The 19,313-nt window shown below is 45.5% G+C and overlaps 1 pseudogene; it reads right to left on the bottom strand.

The window, feature by feature from the left end:
* Positions 1-19,313, bottom strand: part of LOC138758411 (adhesion G protein-coupled receptor E1-like) — a 68,651-nt pseudogene that overhangs the window by 36,730 nt on the left and 12,608 nt on the right.

Genomic DNA, 19,313 nt, shown 5'->3' with positions numbered 1-19,313 from the left:
CCATGACATCAAACATATGCACCAGAAAGGAAAAGTGGCCAAAACTGAAAATGGCGACCGAAAGCGCTCTAGGGTTGTGGGCTGATGGCATTCAGCAGCATTCCTTCTACGGAGGAGGTGAGGCGACTTCACTCCACCTCTGACATCACCCTCCGCTACGGAGGGAACAAAGAGCGAGTTGGACCAGTCAATCCTCCTCTGGACCTTTTATGAAGGTAAATGAAGCAATTTAAGGCAAAGGATATCTATGTTTACATTCGCTTCCCTCCCCCACCCACCCCACCCCCCCCACCCCCACTATTTAAGGAGGGAAAAGGAAGAGGGGGAGAGAGAAATCAGAGTTATCCTTCTCTTAGGCTGGTTGCCAACCAAGCCTAACGAGCCCAGCCTATCCATCCAGTTATACTGCCATGTTTTTACAGTCCCTGCCAATCTTATTTTAACCTTCCAGAATCTCCCAGCGGAATATTAGTTTACCCCGCCCGTTCAGATGTGAGCCATCCTTTTTTCACAGGTCACCTCCGCCCCAGAAGAGAATTTCGTAACATGTTCGTGGCAATAAATTCTGATTCTACTCTCTGCTACGTTTCTCGTGTCAATAATATTCCAATCTCCCAAGATCCTCCAAGGTAGGGACTCTCAGCAATTTAAATTTTTTCACACTCTCCAACTCTGATTTTCCTCAATGATCACTGGATTGTACATCTCTGGTTTTCCCTTCCTGGTCAACAATCAGCTCCTTGGTTCTGGTGACATTGAGTGGAAGTTGTTTTTGGTGCACCATTCCACCGTTTTCAAGCTCCATCCTGTATGCTAACTCTTCGCCCCTTTATATACAACCCGTTTTCCAATGGCAGTGTTCCCTGTAGGTGTTCTCGATAGTGCATAGAGTTTTGCCTGTGATGTCCTGGACTGTGTCCACTACCTTTACACTCAGCCCGAGTTGGCCTGATTTACCTGCATGTCTTTTGCATTGAAATAAATGCAGTTTCAACCATGGTTCTTTCCCCTCACTTTGCTGTTCTTCTGCTTATCCTTTCCACGACATTTGCCCTCTTGGTCTAGTATTAGCCCCCAACTTCTCATCTGAACTCCAACTTACTGTTATTCTTATTTCAACCTTCCAGAGAGGCACTCCCTAAATCTCCCGGCCAGAATATTAGTTCCCCTGCTGGTTCGGATGTGAGCCATCCCTTTTTCACAGGTCACTTCTGCCCCAGAAGAGATCCCAATGATTCAAGAGCCCCCTGATCCAGCTCAATTTATCTGGCCTATCTTTCTATTCCTAACCTCACCAGCTTGTAGGGTGTAATCCAAGGCAACCTCCAGATACCCACTTTGTAAGTCTCCTTCCACACTCTCCAAATTCATTCCTCAGAACCACATCCCTTCCGACATTGATGCATCTATGGTTATATGGTTATTTGGAATTACATTAAAGAGCACAAAAGAAATAAAGAATCCACATAAAATGAACCCACTCTACCCTGCTCATGAATTTACAGTGGGATTTGCTCAGGAGACATCCGTTGTGAAGAATTCCAGGAATCTGCAAGATAATCTTTGTGAGATAATCTTTGTGGGTTGACGGCCCCAACACTGCCTTGAGATTATTCAGTTTCAATGATGAGAAAAAGTCCTTACGCTGACAAACTTTCCCCGAGGAGAGGGCGGCAGTGTCAGGTGTGGCCTGAAACCCCGTGATGCAGTTGCACTGGTAGGAACCCAGTGTGTTTTTGCAAGTTGTGTGACGGCCACAGAGCGAGGATTCACATTCGTCAACGTCTGTGCAAACACAAAAAATGCTTCACAATTGTAAACATTATTAACTGCTAAATGTGCAGAATCAGGTGAGAGTACGTTGATACAACAGTGACTGAACAACCAGAATAGTATCTACAAACTAGAATTCGAAGCCCACCACAGTTGATAGGATTTAGAAATCAATGAATTATTTAGCAGCTGTGCTTAAAACAATGAACAACTTGCCATGTGTGCTGACTGGCTGCATCACTGTCTGGTACTGGGACGCCTGAGTGTAAAGGTAGTGGACACAGTCTAGGACATCACAGGCAAAACTCTATGCACTATCGAGAACGCCTACAGGGAACACTGCCATTGGAAAGTGGGTTGTAAATAAAGGGGCGAAGATTTAGCATACAGGATGGAGCTTGAAAACGGTGGAATGGTGCACCAAAAACAACTTCCACTCAATGTCACCAGAACCAAGGAGCTGATTGTTGACCAGGAAGGGAAAACCAGAGATGTACAATCCAGTGATCATTGAGGAAAATCAGAGTTGGAGAGTGTGAAAAAAATGTAACTTGCTGAGAGTCCCTATCTTAGAGGATCTTTCCTGAACCCAACACACTAATGGCATCATGAAGAAAGCATGTCAGAGCCTCTACTTCTTCGGGAGTTTGTGTGGATTTGGGTTGACATTGGGTGCCTTGGCGCATTTCTACAGATGTGTGGTGGAAAGCGTGCTGACTGGCGGCGTCACAGTCTGGTATGGGAGCACCAGTACCCCTGACTGTAAAGCCCTGCAGTAGGTAATGGACAAAGTCCAGGACATCACAGCAAAACCCTCCCCACTATTGAATATATCTACAAGGAATGCTGCTGTTGGCAAGCAGCAGGTATCATCAAGGATTCACACCCCCCAGCACATGCTCTTTTTTCGCTGCTGCCATCAGGAAAGAGGTGTAGGGGCCACAAGCCTCGCACCATCAGGTTTTGGAACAGCTGCTCCCCCTCTACCATCAGACTCCTCAACAATATACTCAATCAGGGACTCATTTATGGACTCTTACTTTTGCACCAGGACATAGGTCCGCATTCAGAGCATCGGTGCTCAGATTGGGTGGTGGCAAGGAGAGAGTTTGTGTCTGGATTGGTTGAGGCCAAAAATAGTGGTGGGGGTCAAATATTACATGGGATTGACCAGGGTATATACAGTACATTTCTTTCTTTGTTTTCATGTGTACATTGTGCATGGTTTTGTTTTGCACCGCCAATAAGTGGTTATTCTGCATCACCCGCAGGAAAAGTATCTCAGGGTTGTATGTGATGTCTTGGATGAACTCTGACAATAAATCTTAGATCTGACTATATCTGAAAACTCAAGCGTAGCAGGGAAGGAAATGTGGTATCCCTGCCTGTTTTATTGTACTGGATAGTCTCACTATTATGGAGCTCTTAAAGTTCTTACCTTGACAGACTTTCTCCATGGAGAGGTTGTCGGTGGTGGGTGTTGGTTTAAAACCTGGGATGCAGTTACAATGGTATGAACCCAGTGTGTTGCTGCAAATTGTGTGATGGCCACAGGGCAAGGATTCACATTCATCAATGTCTGTGCAAAAACAGAAAATCTTTAAGGACAGCTTCTTCCGCATTGTCATCAGATTCATGAATAATCACTTAGACATGTTACATTCAATAAAAGTTAATTTGATGTTTCTCCAACTTCCGAAGTGACGCAGAAATCTGAAATTATCTTTTGTGTTCAGCTTGAAGTTGACTATCATTTGTTCAAGGACCTTACCTTCACAGATACTATTTTTGTCGCTTAGAGTCTGGTGCTTATAGCCTGTGCTGCAGACGCAATGGAAGGAACCTTCGGTGTTCTGACAAGTTGCTTCCTGGGCGCACGGAAAGGTATCACATTCATTAATATCTATGTAAACAGGAGAAATCCTTTACAAACGTAAACACCTGGCAGTGTTCCTGACCATAGTGGCTAATCCCTGAATCTTGAGTCCGTGTCCCCTAATCTAGTCTTCCCCACTAATGGAAATTACTTGCCTACCTCCATCTTATCTATGCCTTTCATAATTTTATATGTTTATTAATAAGACTGTGACATGATCAAATAACTACAAGCAGACACAAAGTGAGTGATTAAAGGCCTTAATATCCAGAAATATTAATCTTCTTCAGCATGATGCTGAACCAAGCCATGAAAGACCTCAACAGTGAAGAGGCTGTTTACATCCGGTACCGCACGGATGGCAGTCTCTTCAATCTGAGGCGACTGCAAGCTCACACCAAGACACAAGAGAAACTTGTCCGTGAACTACTCTTTGTAGACGATGCCACTTTAGTTGCCCATTCAGAGCCAGCTCTTCAGCGCTTGACGTCCTGCTTTGCAGAAACTGCCAAAATGTTTGGCCTGGAAGTCAGCCTGAAGAAAACTGAGGTACTCCATCAGCCAGCTCCCCACCATGACTACCAGCCCCCCCACATCTCCATCGGGCACACAAAACTCAAAACGGTCAACTCAGTTTACCTTTCTCGGCTGCACCATTTCATCAGATGCAAGGATCGACAATGAGATAGACAACAGACTCGCCAAAGCAAATAGCGCCTTTGGAAGACTACACAAAAGAGTCTGGAAAAACAACCAACTGAAAAACCTCACAAAGATAAGCGTATCCAGAGCTGTTGTCATACCCACACTCCTGTTCGGCTCTGAATCATGGGTCCTCTACCGGCATCACCTACGGCTCCTAGAACGCTTCCACCAGCGTTGTCTCCGCTCCATCCTCAACATCCATTGGAGCGCTTTCATCCCTAACGTCGAAGTACTCGAGATGGCAGAGGTCGACAGCATCGAGTCCACGCTGCTGAAGATCCAGCTGCGCTGGGTGGGTCACGTCTCCAGAATGGAGGACCATCGCCTTCCCAAGATCGTGTTATATGGCGAGCTCTCCACTGGCCACCATGACAGAGGTGCACCAAAGAAAAGGTACAAGGACTGCCTAAAGAAATCTCTTGGTGCCTGCCACATTGACCACCGCCAGTGGGCTGATAACGCCTCAAACCGTGCATCTTGGCGCCTCACAGTTTGGCGGGCAGCAACCTCCTTTGAAGAAGACCGCAGAGCCCACCTCACTGACAAAAGGCAAAGGAGGAAAAACCCAACACCCAACCCCAACCAACCAATTTTCCCCTGCAGCCGCTGCAACCGTGTCTGCCTGTCCCGCATTGGACTTGTCAGCCACAAACGAGCCTGCAGCTGACGTGGACTTTTACCCCCTCCATAAATCTTCGTCCGCGAAGCCAAGCCAAAGAAGACCTGTGCAATCGGATGATAAATAAACCTGAACTTGAGATTCCAGTCAGGCTCTAGATCACCAGGGAACTCCCAGATACCAGGGAGCAAGGACCCAGAGTTTTAGAACATGATGGAGTTGGCGTCCAGTGTTCGAGGCTAGCCAGGAGTGGGACCGAGAGCTCCAAGACATCAGGGATTTATGATCCAGGGTTTCATGACACCAAGAATCATGCAAAGTTCTGCAAGATCAGAAAATTTGAAAGTATTTCTGGAATAACAGAGACGGGAATATCAAAGACTTGCAGCCACCGTGGCTCCAAAATATCAGCAAATTGGGGTCCAGAGATCCTGAACATTGGAGGACGGCATGGATAGCATAGAGGTTAGCACAATGCTAATACAATGCCCTTGACCTGGGTTTGAATCTGCAAGGAGTACAGTTCTCCCTATGACTGGGTATGTTTTTGAAGGGTGGGGTGAAACCTATGGGGTCTGTAGGTTAATTGGGGTATTGTTACTGTACTGAATCTCTAAAATTAAAATTAATAAGGGATTGAGATTTCTTGAACATCAGATCCAGTGTGGCAGTTCAGCAGATACTGAGATGTTGAATATGAGGGGCTCAGAATCTGGAGGTATATTATGAAGGACTAGATATTAATATTCCTTATTGAACTTCTGAGATTTGCTGCCTAGACTCTGTGGGGTAGCCCTGCATGGTGGCAACTTCTGGGTTATCAAATGGGCACCCTCCTTCCTTCCTCAATGATTTGCTGATAGACTCATGATAGACATCCCTCCCCCAATCACATTCTCAGCTCTTTGCTCTTCTGTCCTCCCAACCATATCCATCAATGACTCGCCTTTACTTCTTCGCCCCACCCAGACCTGCCCCTCCATTTTATTCTGCGCCTGCCTGCTTTTTGCTCATACCTTGATGAAGGGCTCAGGCCTGAAATGTTGGTTATGTATCTTTGCTGCACAAAGAACGCTGCATGACCTGCTGAGTTTATCCGGCATTTTTGTGTTTTATACTCAATCCCCCGTTCAATGAAGGTAGGAAACCCAAATTCTAGTTCCTGCCATCACATCCCTCTATGCAAAGCAGGAGACCAGATTTCAGATTTATTGTCAACATTCGAGGGCATAAAGCCATAACCTGATTTCAGATTTCAAATTTATTGCTAGAGCACATACATGATATCACGTATAATCCTGAGATTCCTTTATCCTGGGGCCCAGGCAGAATTACCACTTATTGGTAGTGCGTAGAAGAATGTACACATGTAAACAAATAAAGTAAACTAACTGTGCAATAGAGAAAATTTTAAAAATCAATAAAGTGCAAGAGTTCTTAAATGAGTTTGTCGTTGACGAGTCTGATTGTGAGGGGGTGTGAGTCTTGAGGCCCCGATACCTCTTTCCTGATGGCAGCAGAGAGAACAGAGCATGTGGATCCTCGATGATTGCTCATGCTTTCCAACGGCAGCGTTCCCTGTAGGTGTTCTCGATGGAGGGGAGGGTTTTGCCTGTGATGTCCTGGGCTGTATCCATTCCCTTTTACAGGGCTTTACACTCAGGTGTATTGATGCTCCCATACCAGATCATGATGCAGCTGGTCAGCACACTTCCCACCACACATCTATAGAAATTTGCCAGTGTTTTCAATGTCGTACAAGGATAGAGGCTGCTTTCTTAAGACACTGGCTCTTGTTGATGTCCTCGATGAAGAGATGACTGGTGCCCGTGAGCTTGCAGGACATTTAAATTGCTGAAGTCCCTATCTTGGAGGATCTTTCCTGAACCCAACACACTAATGGCATCATGAAGAAAGCACGTCAGAGCCTCTACTTCTTCGGGAGTTTGTGGGGATTTGGGATGACATTGGGTGCCTTGGCGCATTTCTACAGACGTGTGGTGGAAAGCGTGCTGACTGGCGGCGTCACAGTCTGGTATGGGAGCACCAGTACCCCTGACTGTAAAGCCCTGCAGTAGGTAATGGACAAAGTCCAGGACATCACAGCAAAACCCTCCCCACTATTGAATATATCTACAAGGAATGCTGTTGTTGGCAAGCAGCAGGTATCATCAAGGATTCACACCCCCCAGCACACGCTCTTTTTTCACTGCTGCCATCAGGAAAGAGGTGTTGGGGGCCACAAGCCTCGCACCATCAGGTTTTGGAACAGCTGCTCCCCCTCTACCATCAGACTCCTCAACAACATACTCAATCAGGGACTCATTTATGGACTCTTACTTTTTCACCAGGACATAGGTCCGCATTCAGAGCATCGGTGCTCAGATTGGGTGGTGGCAAGGAGAGAGTTTGTGTCTGGATTGGTTGAGGCCAGAAATAGTGATGGGGGTCAAATACTACATGGGATTGACCAGAGTATATACAGTACATTTCTTTCTTTGTTTTCATGTGCACATTCTGCATGGTTTTGTTTTGCACCACCAATAAGTCACCCGCAGGAAAAGTATCTCAGGGTTGTATGTGATGTCATGGATGAACTCTGACAATAAATCTTAGATCTGACTATATCTGAAAACTCAAGCGTAGCAGGGATGGAAATGTGGTATCCCTGCCTGTTTTATTGTACTGGATAGTCTCACTATTATGGAGCTCTTAAAGTTCTTACCTTGACAGACTTTCTGCATGGAGAGGTTGGCGGTGGTGGGTGTTGGTTTAAAACCTGGGATGCAGTTACACTGGTATGAACCCAGTGTGTTGCTGCAAATTGTGTGGTGGCCACAGGGCAAGGATTCACATTCATCAATGTCTGTGCAAAAACAGAAAATCTTTAAGGACAGCTTCTTCCGCATTGTCATCAGATTCATGAATAACCACTTAGACATGTTACATTCAATAAAAGTTAATTTGATGTTTCTCCAGCTTCCGAAGTGACGCAGAAATCTGAAATTATCTTTTGTGTTCAGCTTGAAGTTGACTATCATTTGTTCAAGGACCTTACCTTCACAGATACTATTTTTGTCGCTTAGAGTCTGGTGCTTATAGCCTGTGCTGCAGACGCAACGGAAGGAACCTTCGGTGTTCTGACAAGTTGCTTCCTGGGCGCACGGAAAGGTATCACATTCATTAATATCTATGTAAACAGGAGAAATCCTTTACAAACGTAAACACCTGGCAGTGTTCCTGACCATAGTGGCTAATCTCTGAATCTTGAGTCCGTGTCCCCTAATCTAGTCTTCCCCACTAATGGAAATTACTTGCCTACCTCCATCTTATCTATGCCTTTCATAGTTTTATATGTTTATTAATAAGACTGTGACATGATCAAATAACTACAAGCAGACACAAAGTGAGTGATTAAAGGCCTTAATATCCAGAAATATTAATCTTCTTCAGCATGATGCTGAACCAAGCCATGAAAGACCTCAACAGTGAAGACGCTGTTTACATCCGGTACCGCACGGATGCCAGTCTCTTCAATCTGAGGCGCCTGCAAGCTCACACCAAGACACAAGAGAAACTTGTCCGTGAACTACTCTTTGTAGACGATGCCACTTTAGTTGCCCTTTCAGAGCCAGCTCTTCAGCGCTTGACGTCCTACTTTGCGAAAACTGCCAAAATGTTTGGCCTGGAAGTCAGCCTGAAGAAAACTGAGGTCCTCCATCAGCCAGCTCCCCACCATGACTACCAGCCCCCCCACATCTCCATCGGGCACACAAAACTCAAAACGGTCAACCAGTTTACCTATCTCGGCTGCACCATTTCATCAGATGCAAGGATCGACAATGAGATAGACAACAGACTCGCCAAGGCAAGTAGCGCCTTTGGAAGACTACACAAAAGAGTCTGGAAAAACAACCAACTGAAAAACCTCACAAAGATAACCGTATACAAGGCCGTTGTCATACCCACACTCCTGTTCGGCTCCGAATCATGGGTCCTCTACCGGCATCACCTACGGCTCCTAGAACACTTCCACCAGCGTTGTCTCCGCTCCATCCTCAACATCCATTGGAGCGCTTTCATCCCTAACGTCGAAGTACTCGAGATGGCAGAGATCGACAGCATCGAGTCCACGCTGCTGAAGATCCAGCTGCGCTGGGTGGGTCACGTCTCCAGAATTGAAGACCATCGCCTCCCCAAATCGTGTTATATGGCGAGCTCTCCACTGGCCACCGTGACAGAGGTGCACCATAGAAAAGGTACAAGGACTGCCTAAAGAAATCTCTTGGTGCCTGCCACATTGACCACTGCCAGTGGGCTGAAATCGCCTCAAACCGTGCATCTTGGCGCATCACACTTTGGCGGGCAGCAACCTCCTTTGAAGAAGACCGCAGAGCTCACCTCACTGACAAAAGACAAAGGAGGAAAAACCCAACACCCAACCCCAACCAACCAATTTTCCCTTGCAACCGCTGCAACCGTGTCTGCCTGTCTCGCATCGGACTTGTCAGCCACAAACAAGCCTGCAGCTGACGTGGACTTTACCCCTCCATAAATCTTCGTCCGCGAAGCCAAGCCAAAGAAAAAATATGCTGTGTACAATTTATTTTTTACACTACCAATTAGTGGTCATTCAGCTGTGCCCACAGGAAAAAGGAATCTCAGGTTTGTATGTGATATCGTGTATGTACTTGGACATACAACAATATGCTGTGTATAATTTATTTTTTACACTACCAATTAATGGTCATTCAGCTGTGCCCACAGGAAAAAGGAATCTCAGGTTTGTATGTGACATCGTGTATGTACTTGGACATACAACAATATGTTGAGGTGCCGACCAGAGAAGGAGCAGTGTTAGATCTACTGTTGGCAAATGGGATGGGTCAAGTGACGGAGGTTAGTGTTGGCGAGCACTTCGGGTCCAGTGATCATAATGCCATCAGCTTCAATGTCATTATGGAAAGAGAGAAGTCAGGGCCAAGGGTTGAGGTTTTTGATTGGGGAAAAGCTAGATTTGAGGAGATGCGAAAGGACTTGCAGGGTGTGCATTGGGACAATTTGTTTTATGGGCAGGATGTAGTAGAGAGATGGAAGTCTTTTAAAGATCAGATTTTGAGAGTGCAAAAGCTTTATGTTCCTGTTAGATTAAAAGGAGGGGCAAAAGGTTTGAGAGAGCCGTGGTTTTCAAGGAATATTAGAAACTTGGTTCGAAGAAAAAGGGAGGCGTACATTAGATATAAGAAGCATGGAGTTAAGGAGATGTTTGAAAGATACATTGAATGTAAGAGGAATCTTAAGAGAGGAATTAGGAAAGCTAAAAGAAGGTACGAGGAAACTATGGCAAGCAGGGTGAAGACTAATCCAAAAGAGTTCTACAAATATGTTAATGGTAAGAGGAAAGCTAGAGACAAAATTGGTCCCTTAGAAAATCAGAGCGGAAAACTGTGTGTGGAGCCAAGAGAAATGGGGGAGATATTGAACAGTTTCTTTTCTTCGGTACTCACTAAGGAGAAGGATATTGGGAGATGTGAGATAAAAAAAGCAAATTGGGTAAATATGGGGAATATAGAGATTACAAAAGGTGTAGTTTTAAGGCTTTTGAAGAATATAAAGGTGGATAAGTCTCCGGGACCAGACGGGATCTTCCCCAGGACATTGAGAGAAGTGAAGGAGGAAATAGCAGAGGCTCTGGCGGTAATTTTCCAAATATCATTAGATATGGGGATAGTGCCGGAGGATTGGCGCATTGTGCATGTGGTTCCGTTATTTAAAAAGGGTTCAAGGAGGAAGCCTGGCAACTATCGGCCTGTAGGTTTGACGTCTGTGGTAGGTAAATTAATGGAGAAAATTCTTAGAGATAGTACTTATAAACATCTGGATAGACAGGGTCTGATCAGGAGCACTCAACATGGATTTGTGGGAGGAAGGTCATGTTTGACCAATCTGATTGAATTTTTTGAAGAGGTGACTAGGAATGTGGATGAGGGTAGCGCAGTGGATGTTGTCTATATGGACTTCAGTAAGGCCTTCGATAAGGTACCACATGGAGGGTTAGTTAGGAAGGTGCAGTCTTTAGGTATAAATTTTGAGATAGTCAAATGGATTGAACATTGGCTGAAAGGGAGAGGCCAGAGAGTGGTAGTGGATAATTGTCTGTCAGGTTGGAGGCCGGTGACCAGTGGTGTGCCTCAAGGATCTGTATTGGGCCCATTGTTGTTCGTTATATACATTAATGATCTAGATGATGGGGTGGTGAATTGGATTAGTAAATATGCAGACGATACTAAGATAGGTGGAATAGTGGATAATGAAGAAGGTTTTCAAGGATTGCAGAGGGATTTGGGCTGCTTAGAAAAGTGGGCTGAAAAATGGCAGATGGAATTTAATGCTGATAAGTGTGAGGTGCTTCATTTTGGTAAGAAGAATCAGAATAGGACATACGTGGTAAATGGGAGAGCATTGATGAATACAGAAGAGCAGAAAGATTTAGGAGTAATGGTACATCGTTCCCTGAAGATAGAAACTCACGTGAATAGGGTGGTGAAGAAGGCTTTTTAGTATGCTGGCCTTTATCAATCATTGCATGGAATATATGAGTTGGGAGGTGATGTTGAGATTGTATAAGGCGTTGGTGCGGCCTAATTTGGAGTTCTGTGTGCAGTTCTGGTCGCCTAATTATAGGAAGGATATAAACAGAGTGGAGAGAGTGCAGAGAAGGTTTACCAGAATGTTACCTGGGTTTAAGCATCTAGAGTATAGGGTGAGATTGGACAGATTAGGTCTTTATTCTTTGGAGCGTAGAAGGTTGAGAGGGGATTTGATAGAAGTATTTAAGATTATGAAAGGGATAGACAAAGTGGATGTGGATAGACTATTTCCGTTAAGAGGAGGAAAGATTAAAACAAGAGGACATGAGTTAAGAATTAAGGGGCAGAGGTTTAGAGGTAACATGAGGGGGAACTTCTTTACTCAGAGAGTAGTAGCCGTGTGGAATGAGCTTCCAGGAGAAATAGTGGCGGCGGAGTCAATTGTATTATTTAAGAAAAGGTTGGACAGATATATGATGAGAAGAAGATGGAGGGTTATGGGCATTGTGCAGGGAGGTGGGACTAGAAAGGGGTGTTTGGTTCGGTGCAGACTAGAAGGGCCTAATGGCCTCTTTCCATGCTGTAATTGTTATGTTATGTTATGTTAATAAATCGGAAATCTTGTCCCAGACTCTCCCACCATGGGAACCAACCATTCTTCATCTACTCTATCCACACCTTTCAACATTCAAACTATTTCAATGAGATCCCCCTCATTCTCCTAAATTTCAGCAAATACAGAGCTGTCAAACCCTCCTCATATGATCACCCTTTCATTCCCGGAATCATTCTAGGGAACCTCTTTTGAAACCTCTCCATAAAAGAGGTGCTCTAAACTGCTCAGAATATTCCAAGTGAGGTCTCACCAGTGCCTTATGAAGCCTCAACAGCACATCCCTGCTCTTATATTCTATTCCTCTTGAAATGAACGCCAGTGTTGCATTTGCCTTCTTCACCACCAACTCAACCTGTCAGTTTACCTTCCAGCGATCCTGCACGAGAACTCCCAGGTCCCCTTTGCATCTGGGTATTTTCATTTTTCTCTCCATTTAAAAAAATAGTCTGCCATTTTTTTTTTCCTTCCTAAGTGCAAGACCTTCACTTTCTGACATTGTACTTCATTTGCCACATCTCTGCCCATCTAAGTCTTTCTGCTGCCTCCGTGTTTCCTCCTCCACCTATCTTTGTATCCGTGCAAACCTGGCCACAATCCAAATAATATACAACACAAAGTTCCTGCAAGTTGCATCACACAGTCTTCTATTTCCAAAACTCTGGCAGGACAATGTGTTTATTTCCCAGTCTTTAAATCATTCAGAACTTGAGATTCATTCTTCATTCATAGCTATTTAAATGCTTACCTTTACAGGAATACTGTGATAACCGAAACCCATTCTTGCATGTACACCTATAGGAACCTACTGTGTTTATACACTTCTTGGAAGGTTTGCATGGATCATTTGTACATTCATTGATATCTGTATAAAAAGAGAAGTCTTCACATCATTTGCTCTGTTCCTGTTGATTCCCAATTCGAGTGTAGTGATCGATACAACAGGTATAATCAAAAACCCAAATTCAACTCCCACCAAACTGGTGGAATTTTAGGGAAAGCGTCTTTTGGACTGATGCCTTCAAACTCATGCAGTTTGCATGCCTTTCACAGAAGAAAATCAAAGTGGTTTATGTGCATTTTAAGATGCTCTGTATGTTGGACTCTCATATCCTGTCAGCAGCCTAAACAGCCTCTATATTGTAACTTCATTGCTGTGTTTAAAGGGACAGAAGACATGGCATGATGTATGGCTCAATCGTACTCATAAAGACCCTCCCACAAACATCTGGGGACCAATGCCTAAATTGGGAGAGAGAATGTGAGGGAGAGAGAAAAGGAAAGAGAACAAAATAGAAAGACAAAAGAGACTAGAGAAAGCTGGAGAAAGAAAATGAAAGAAAGAAAAGTCAGGAAAAAAGGAGAGAGAGAGAGAGAGAGAATGAGAGAGACAGAAAAATGTGGCAGTCCACCTCAGTGTGGCAGGCGAACCAGTTCTGCATGTTAATGTCGCGACAACCGCTGGGACCGTCTTTTTCGCTGGTCGAAATGGGTCCACAGACGTGAGGGGCAATGTCATGATGCCATGTCTGGCCCAAGGGGGGGACCTGCCCACAGCCTTACAAAGAACAGCGTGGAAAGTTTAAAAAAAAACAACTGGAGTGCAAATGAACTCACAGACTATTGGTCTCGTTCTTATCGTCTCCTTTTAGTTGCCTCTACAAGAGTGAGAAAAAGAAAGGAGGAGAGAGAAAGAGGGAAACATTTGAACTACTGGAACAAAATTCAGGGGGTAATGCCATCTTCACCCATGGAACCACCGCAGGGAGCGGGTGAACTGGGGTAACAAACATGCAGGTATAGTACACACCATTTAAGGTGGCACAGTGTTGGAAATAGCAACATACATCCCCACCTTTCTACCCTCCCCTGATTTTGAATGTGTTCACCAGCCTCCGGCCCTACAAAGAGTATACAGGTGTGACCATACATACACCCACATAATATTAATTCAAGAAAGACACTAATTTGAATGATTTCACCACTTTAACTTCAAACAAAGAGCAATCCTCTGAGATAATTGAACACTCACCTATACAATCAGTCTGTGAATTTGGATCGATTTGATAGCCTGATGAGCATGTATTGACTGGAGATAGAACAGCCCAAAAGACAACTAGAAGAAACAAAATGAAATGGTTAGACTTTAGTTCTCCCTTCTTTGCTTCCCCTCTCAAATCAAGTCAACCTTTATTTTTCGTTCACCATCACTATTTATCATTGTTGCACGGGAGGACGAGATAGCTTTTCTCCAAGACCACAGAGCATATTGACATAGATACAAATTAGGGAAGCAGCTAACACATTAAAATATTAAGACATATACACTGGAAGTCCATGGTACACTATCCACATTTTTACTGGGAATTCAGGAGTCTTGATGGCTTGGGGAAAAAACTGTTGCCCAATCTGGACGAAAGGTCTCAAGTGCTATGGAACATCCTGTCAGATAGCAAAAGGGAGAACAGTTTACATGCGGGATGTGTGGAGTCTTTCACAATGTTTATTGCTTTCCATGTGTATCGAGTGTTGTAGACATCCTTCATGGTAGGAATTGAGCCCCCAGTGATGTTTTACACTGACTTCACTATCCTCTTCAGGGTCTTGCAGCCCGAGCTTCCAAACCAGGCAGTGATACAGTTGCACAGGATGCTCTCGATACATCCTCTGTAGAATGTAGAGAGGATGGTGGGCGGGAGATGGACTTTCCTCAGCCTTCCAGGAAGTAGAGGTGCTGCTGGGCTTGCTTGGCTATGGACCAGGTGAGATTCTCTGCCAGGTGCTCTCCAAGGAACTTAATACTCTGAATGACCTCAATGGGAGAGCCATCAATGGTCAATGGAGCCTGATCTCTCTAGACCTTCCTTTAGTCGACAACCATCCCAAATGCTAAATAAAACAACCCAGTACATACTACACAAAACCAGCACTGATGTTACTCTTGGAAGGTTGGATTGCTGAAACCCCTCCAGAACAACACCTTCGACCACAAGGCTATCAGGCTGTGGTCAGCACAGAACATCCTGCAGAAACTGAGAGACAATGACTCGATGGACCAGATGGGATGGTTCCCTGAGCAGTCAGTCCAGGTCATCTGGTGGAATACCTCATCGCCAGGCCTCACAAACAAGCATCAGGACTTTGGCCTGGTTGGCAGAGAGAGGACTCCTCCCAGTCAGATCCTTCTAGTACAACCAGAACATCGCACGTTGTCCCCAAGATGACTGCAGTGGAGCAGAGATGGTCATCCACTGCAGCACGAATAGAGGGAGAACAAATGCTTTTATTAGCTTATAACTATGAGTAGGGTTTCACAATGGTCTTCAGAAGGGTTCTGGGTTTAGGCGGTAAACCAGGGTTATAAGTGAGCAGATAGGAACTGAGCTAGGAGGTGAGGCCAGCCATCAGCACAGCACTACCACTGAACCCCAGTTCACTGCACTTCACCCCTTCCTGTAGAATTTAGGGTCTGTGAATGAAAACAGAGAACGCAGACATAGAAAAAGGTTAAAAATATAGTTATTTACAGATTTAAACAGTCCGGGGATCTGGAGATCCTGGTGGAGAACCTTAACACTGGAGGGCCTTGGACTCCTTGGGTCTCTTGGACCCCTTGTGAGGGAGGAGAGGCAGGCTAAGTCTCTGGCTCAATGGTAGAGGGGGATGCACTTTCCTCCTGAACTTGTCCCCTGAGGCCCTGACTGGGGGTGATGAGAATGAGCTCCGTGCCTCGCAGGGCACTTAAGGCAACAGACTCTCTGTCCGGCAGGTACCATGTCCCTGATAGAAGCGGTGTCCTCCCTGCCATCCGGGTACTCCACATAGGCATATGTGGGATTGGAGTGGAGCAGATTCACTCTTTCCACCATGGGGACAGTGTTGTTTCTCCTCATGTGCTTCCTGAGAAGAACCGGACCAGGAGTTGTAAGCCAGGTTGGGAGTGCAGTTCCAAATGCTGACCTTCTTTTGAAATTGAACAGGAACTCATGAGGAGTAGCATTGGTCACAGTACATAGTAGCGACTGGATAGAATGCCATAGGGAGGACTTCCTGCCAGCTTGAGTCTGGAAGGCCTCTAGATTTCGGGGCCAGTTTGACAGCCTTCCAGACCATGGCATTCTCCTTTTTAACCTGCCCGCTCCCCCGGGGGGTTTAACTAGTAGTCCTGCTGGACACGATGCCCCTTACCAGCAGGTACTGACGTAATCTGTCATTCATAAAGGATGAGCCATGGTCGCTATGAATATAGCTGGGATACCTGAACATGACGAAAATGGAGACGAGGGCGTATATGACTGATGAGGTGAACGTGTCTGGATGTGGAATGGCAAACGGGAAGTGGGAGTATTCATCAATGATAGAGAGGAAGGTGTTACCGTTCGTGGAGGGGAGAGGTCCCTTAAAATCAACACTGAGCTGTTTGACCTGAATGACTTGATCAGGTGCACCTTTGCAGGGTGGTAGAAGTGCGCCTTGTACTCTGCATAGACTTGGCAAGACCTGGTCATTTCCTTGACGTCTTCCATGGAGTAGGGTAGATTGCACGTCTTGACAAAATGAGCTATGCAGATGACCCCTGGATGGCAGAGCTCATTATGCAGAGACCACTTTTGGCTGGTGTGAGCAGAGGCTCAGCTTCCTCTGGATAAGGCTCTGGAGGGTCATTAAGAGCTCCTGGCTGATAGATGATGTCATCTTTTCTTGAGTAGTTTTTTGCACTACTGGTAAGTAGAAATTCTGCCTGGCCCACAGGAAAAGGAATCTCAGGGTTGTATGTGAGGTCATGTATGTACTCTGACAATAAATCTTTAGCCAGATGCTTGACTGGGCAGATGACAACTACCTTTTCTGGACTCTGTGCATTCAGTCCAATGCTGCCTTTCATGACTCAGGGTTGATTTCTGTATGTCCGTGAAATTCAAGACAATTCCCTGCTCCTCTTTTGAGGACACTCTGAACCCTTACTGTCCCTGGAGACAGAGCATGTAGTGGTGGCTGATGTTGACAACATTTTGTTACATGTCAGACATCAGGCCCTGATAGCGTATCTGGCATGGTACAGCCATGTTCAACCTCTCATTGCTGCAATATGAAAAATGCCAACTCGGAATGGGGGGGGGGGTGGGGGATGTCATTTTGTGCCAGCATTTTTCCAACAGTGGACCAAGTCACAGGCCCAGAATGCCGCGCTGGCTGAAAGCTGCTTACTTTATTCCAGGACAAGCTTGAGAATGGAAGATGATGTTGAGATGAAGCACAATGTCTGTGATATTTCAACGGGAAATGTGAACAACTGAGGCAACTGTTGGGATTCGGATTCGCATAAAATTTGCTTGCACTCAAATGATGGTAAACACATTCACAACTAGTAGCGTTATCACTTCAAGCTGTACTGCCATCATTTTTGTAGATTGATATGTCAGACGCATATGTTTTGCATTAGTGGATGCTGACGCCATTGTATCACATGACCCATCTCTTTTGGTGCAGCAATGCCGGCCTTCTGTGTGAAATGACACCCAGTCTCAGCATTTTGATGGCTTTGCACAGTTCTGTATTTGGGAGCTGTTCTGTATTTGGGGGCTCCGACAACACCCTGGCAAATTTGTTGTCCAAACATGTGACTGAGTCCAGGTGCAGAGCTGGCAATCTGGCCTCACTGAGGGGATGGTTTGGAATGTCTTTGCATCAACTGGCCATTGCCCTTCAGGTCCAACAAACAGTGTGCACAGTGGAAGTCTGCACCCAATAATGGCTGTGACACTAATGGGAAAAGAGTGGTGCGCGTGCCTTAAGTTTGTATGGTGCTGCTGTGAGTTCTGGCCCTTCTGGTCCTGGTAACTTGGCTCAAGGGGGTTTGGGGGGGGGGGGGAAGAGGGAAAAAGGACACTGATTTCTGCTCCTAGGTCTACTAGGAATTTGTGCCCGGAGTGTCTGTCCCAGATATATAGGAGGCTATCCTGATGGCCAGCCACCATAGCCATCAGTAGGCCTGGTCATTTCCCTGGAACGAGCATGACAGTTGGCATTGGTAGGCCCCAGATCCCCACCTCTGATGGTAGAAGCACCAAGACTTGGAATTGTTGTTGTCTCTTGGTGTGGTTGTTGGAGACTTTGCTGTTGGGTGGCAGGTTGGCTGGCCCTTCGGTCATAACGCAGCACTAATTCTAACACTTGTTCTGCCATCTCTTTTTGTGCGCCACAGAACATACACGTGCACGACCACCTTCCACAGGTTGGAGAAGTCCTCAGTTGCTAGTAGGAGGCGGATGTCCTCCAGCATCTGCTCCAAAATTATCTGTTCAATGTGTAGACATGGCTTACAGGCGTTTGCCATCACTAACATGTCACTCATTAGGTCGACAGTACGTGGTCACCTAGGCTGAAAGTGCCAACCAAGAAGGCTTTAAGTGCCTTATACCTGCCACCCTCTGGGAGCTGCTGTAGAAAGTCCATTATTTATCCTGCTGTCTCTTGGTCAAGCGCCACTACCATATAGTAGTATCTGGTCTCATTGGAGATAATGTTCCTGAGCCAGATCTGGGCCTCTATTTGCTGAAAGCAGACGAGGGGCTGAGCGGTCCAGAAAGTTGGTAGTTTAAGCGAAATTACATTTTGAAAAGTTGAGTCGCTTACGTTGTCCATGTTGTTGGAGTTTGTTTGTGTCGGGTCCAAATGCTGTTGGACCGTCAGGATCACCAATGTGGCTTTCGGCCACTTCAAATGGAAGAAACACGCTGAGTCGAGTAGAATTTCAAACCAACTGATTTACTGATTCAAACTTGCGCACTTAAAAGGTCCGTGCTGGTATCAATGCTCATGTGGGGCAGAAGTGACACCAACTTGCTGTCTGTTGTTTTTCCCTGCACTGAGAGCTCCTAAGTATGTCTCTGACTGCAGACTCGACCACAACTGCTGGCGCCAGTTCACCTGCCACGATGGTGAGCTGCCACAAATAGCTTCAGCCCTCTAAATTCACAATTCTTTCAATGAGTTGTCCTTGAGATATATTCTTTAAATAGAAGTGGCCATCTTCTGAGCCACAAATGTATCTCATGTGAAAAAGAGAATACAAGTTCTGTCTTTCTGTCAAATGGATAATACCCGTCTTCCCAGGAGATTTTTTTTTCTCTTGAA

This window comes from Narcine bancroftii, chromosome 3 (genome assembly GCF_036971445.1).
Source record: "Narcine bancroftii isolate sNarBan1 chromosome 3, sNarBan1.hap1, whole genome shotgun sequence".
Classification (NCBI taxonomy): domain Eukaryota; kingdom Metazoa; phylum Chordata; class Chondrichthyes; order Torpediniformes; family Narcinidae; genus Narcine; species Narcine bancroftii.
The sequence above is the reverse complement of the archived record's forward strand: the minus strand, read 5'-3'. Positions and strand labels throughout refer to the sequence as shown.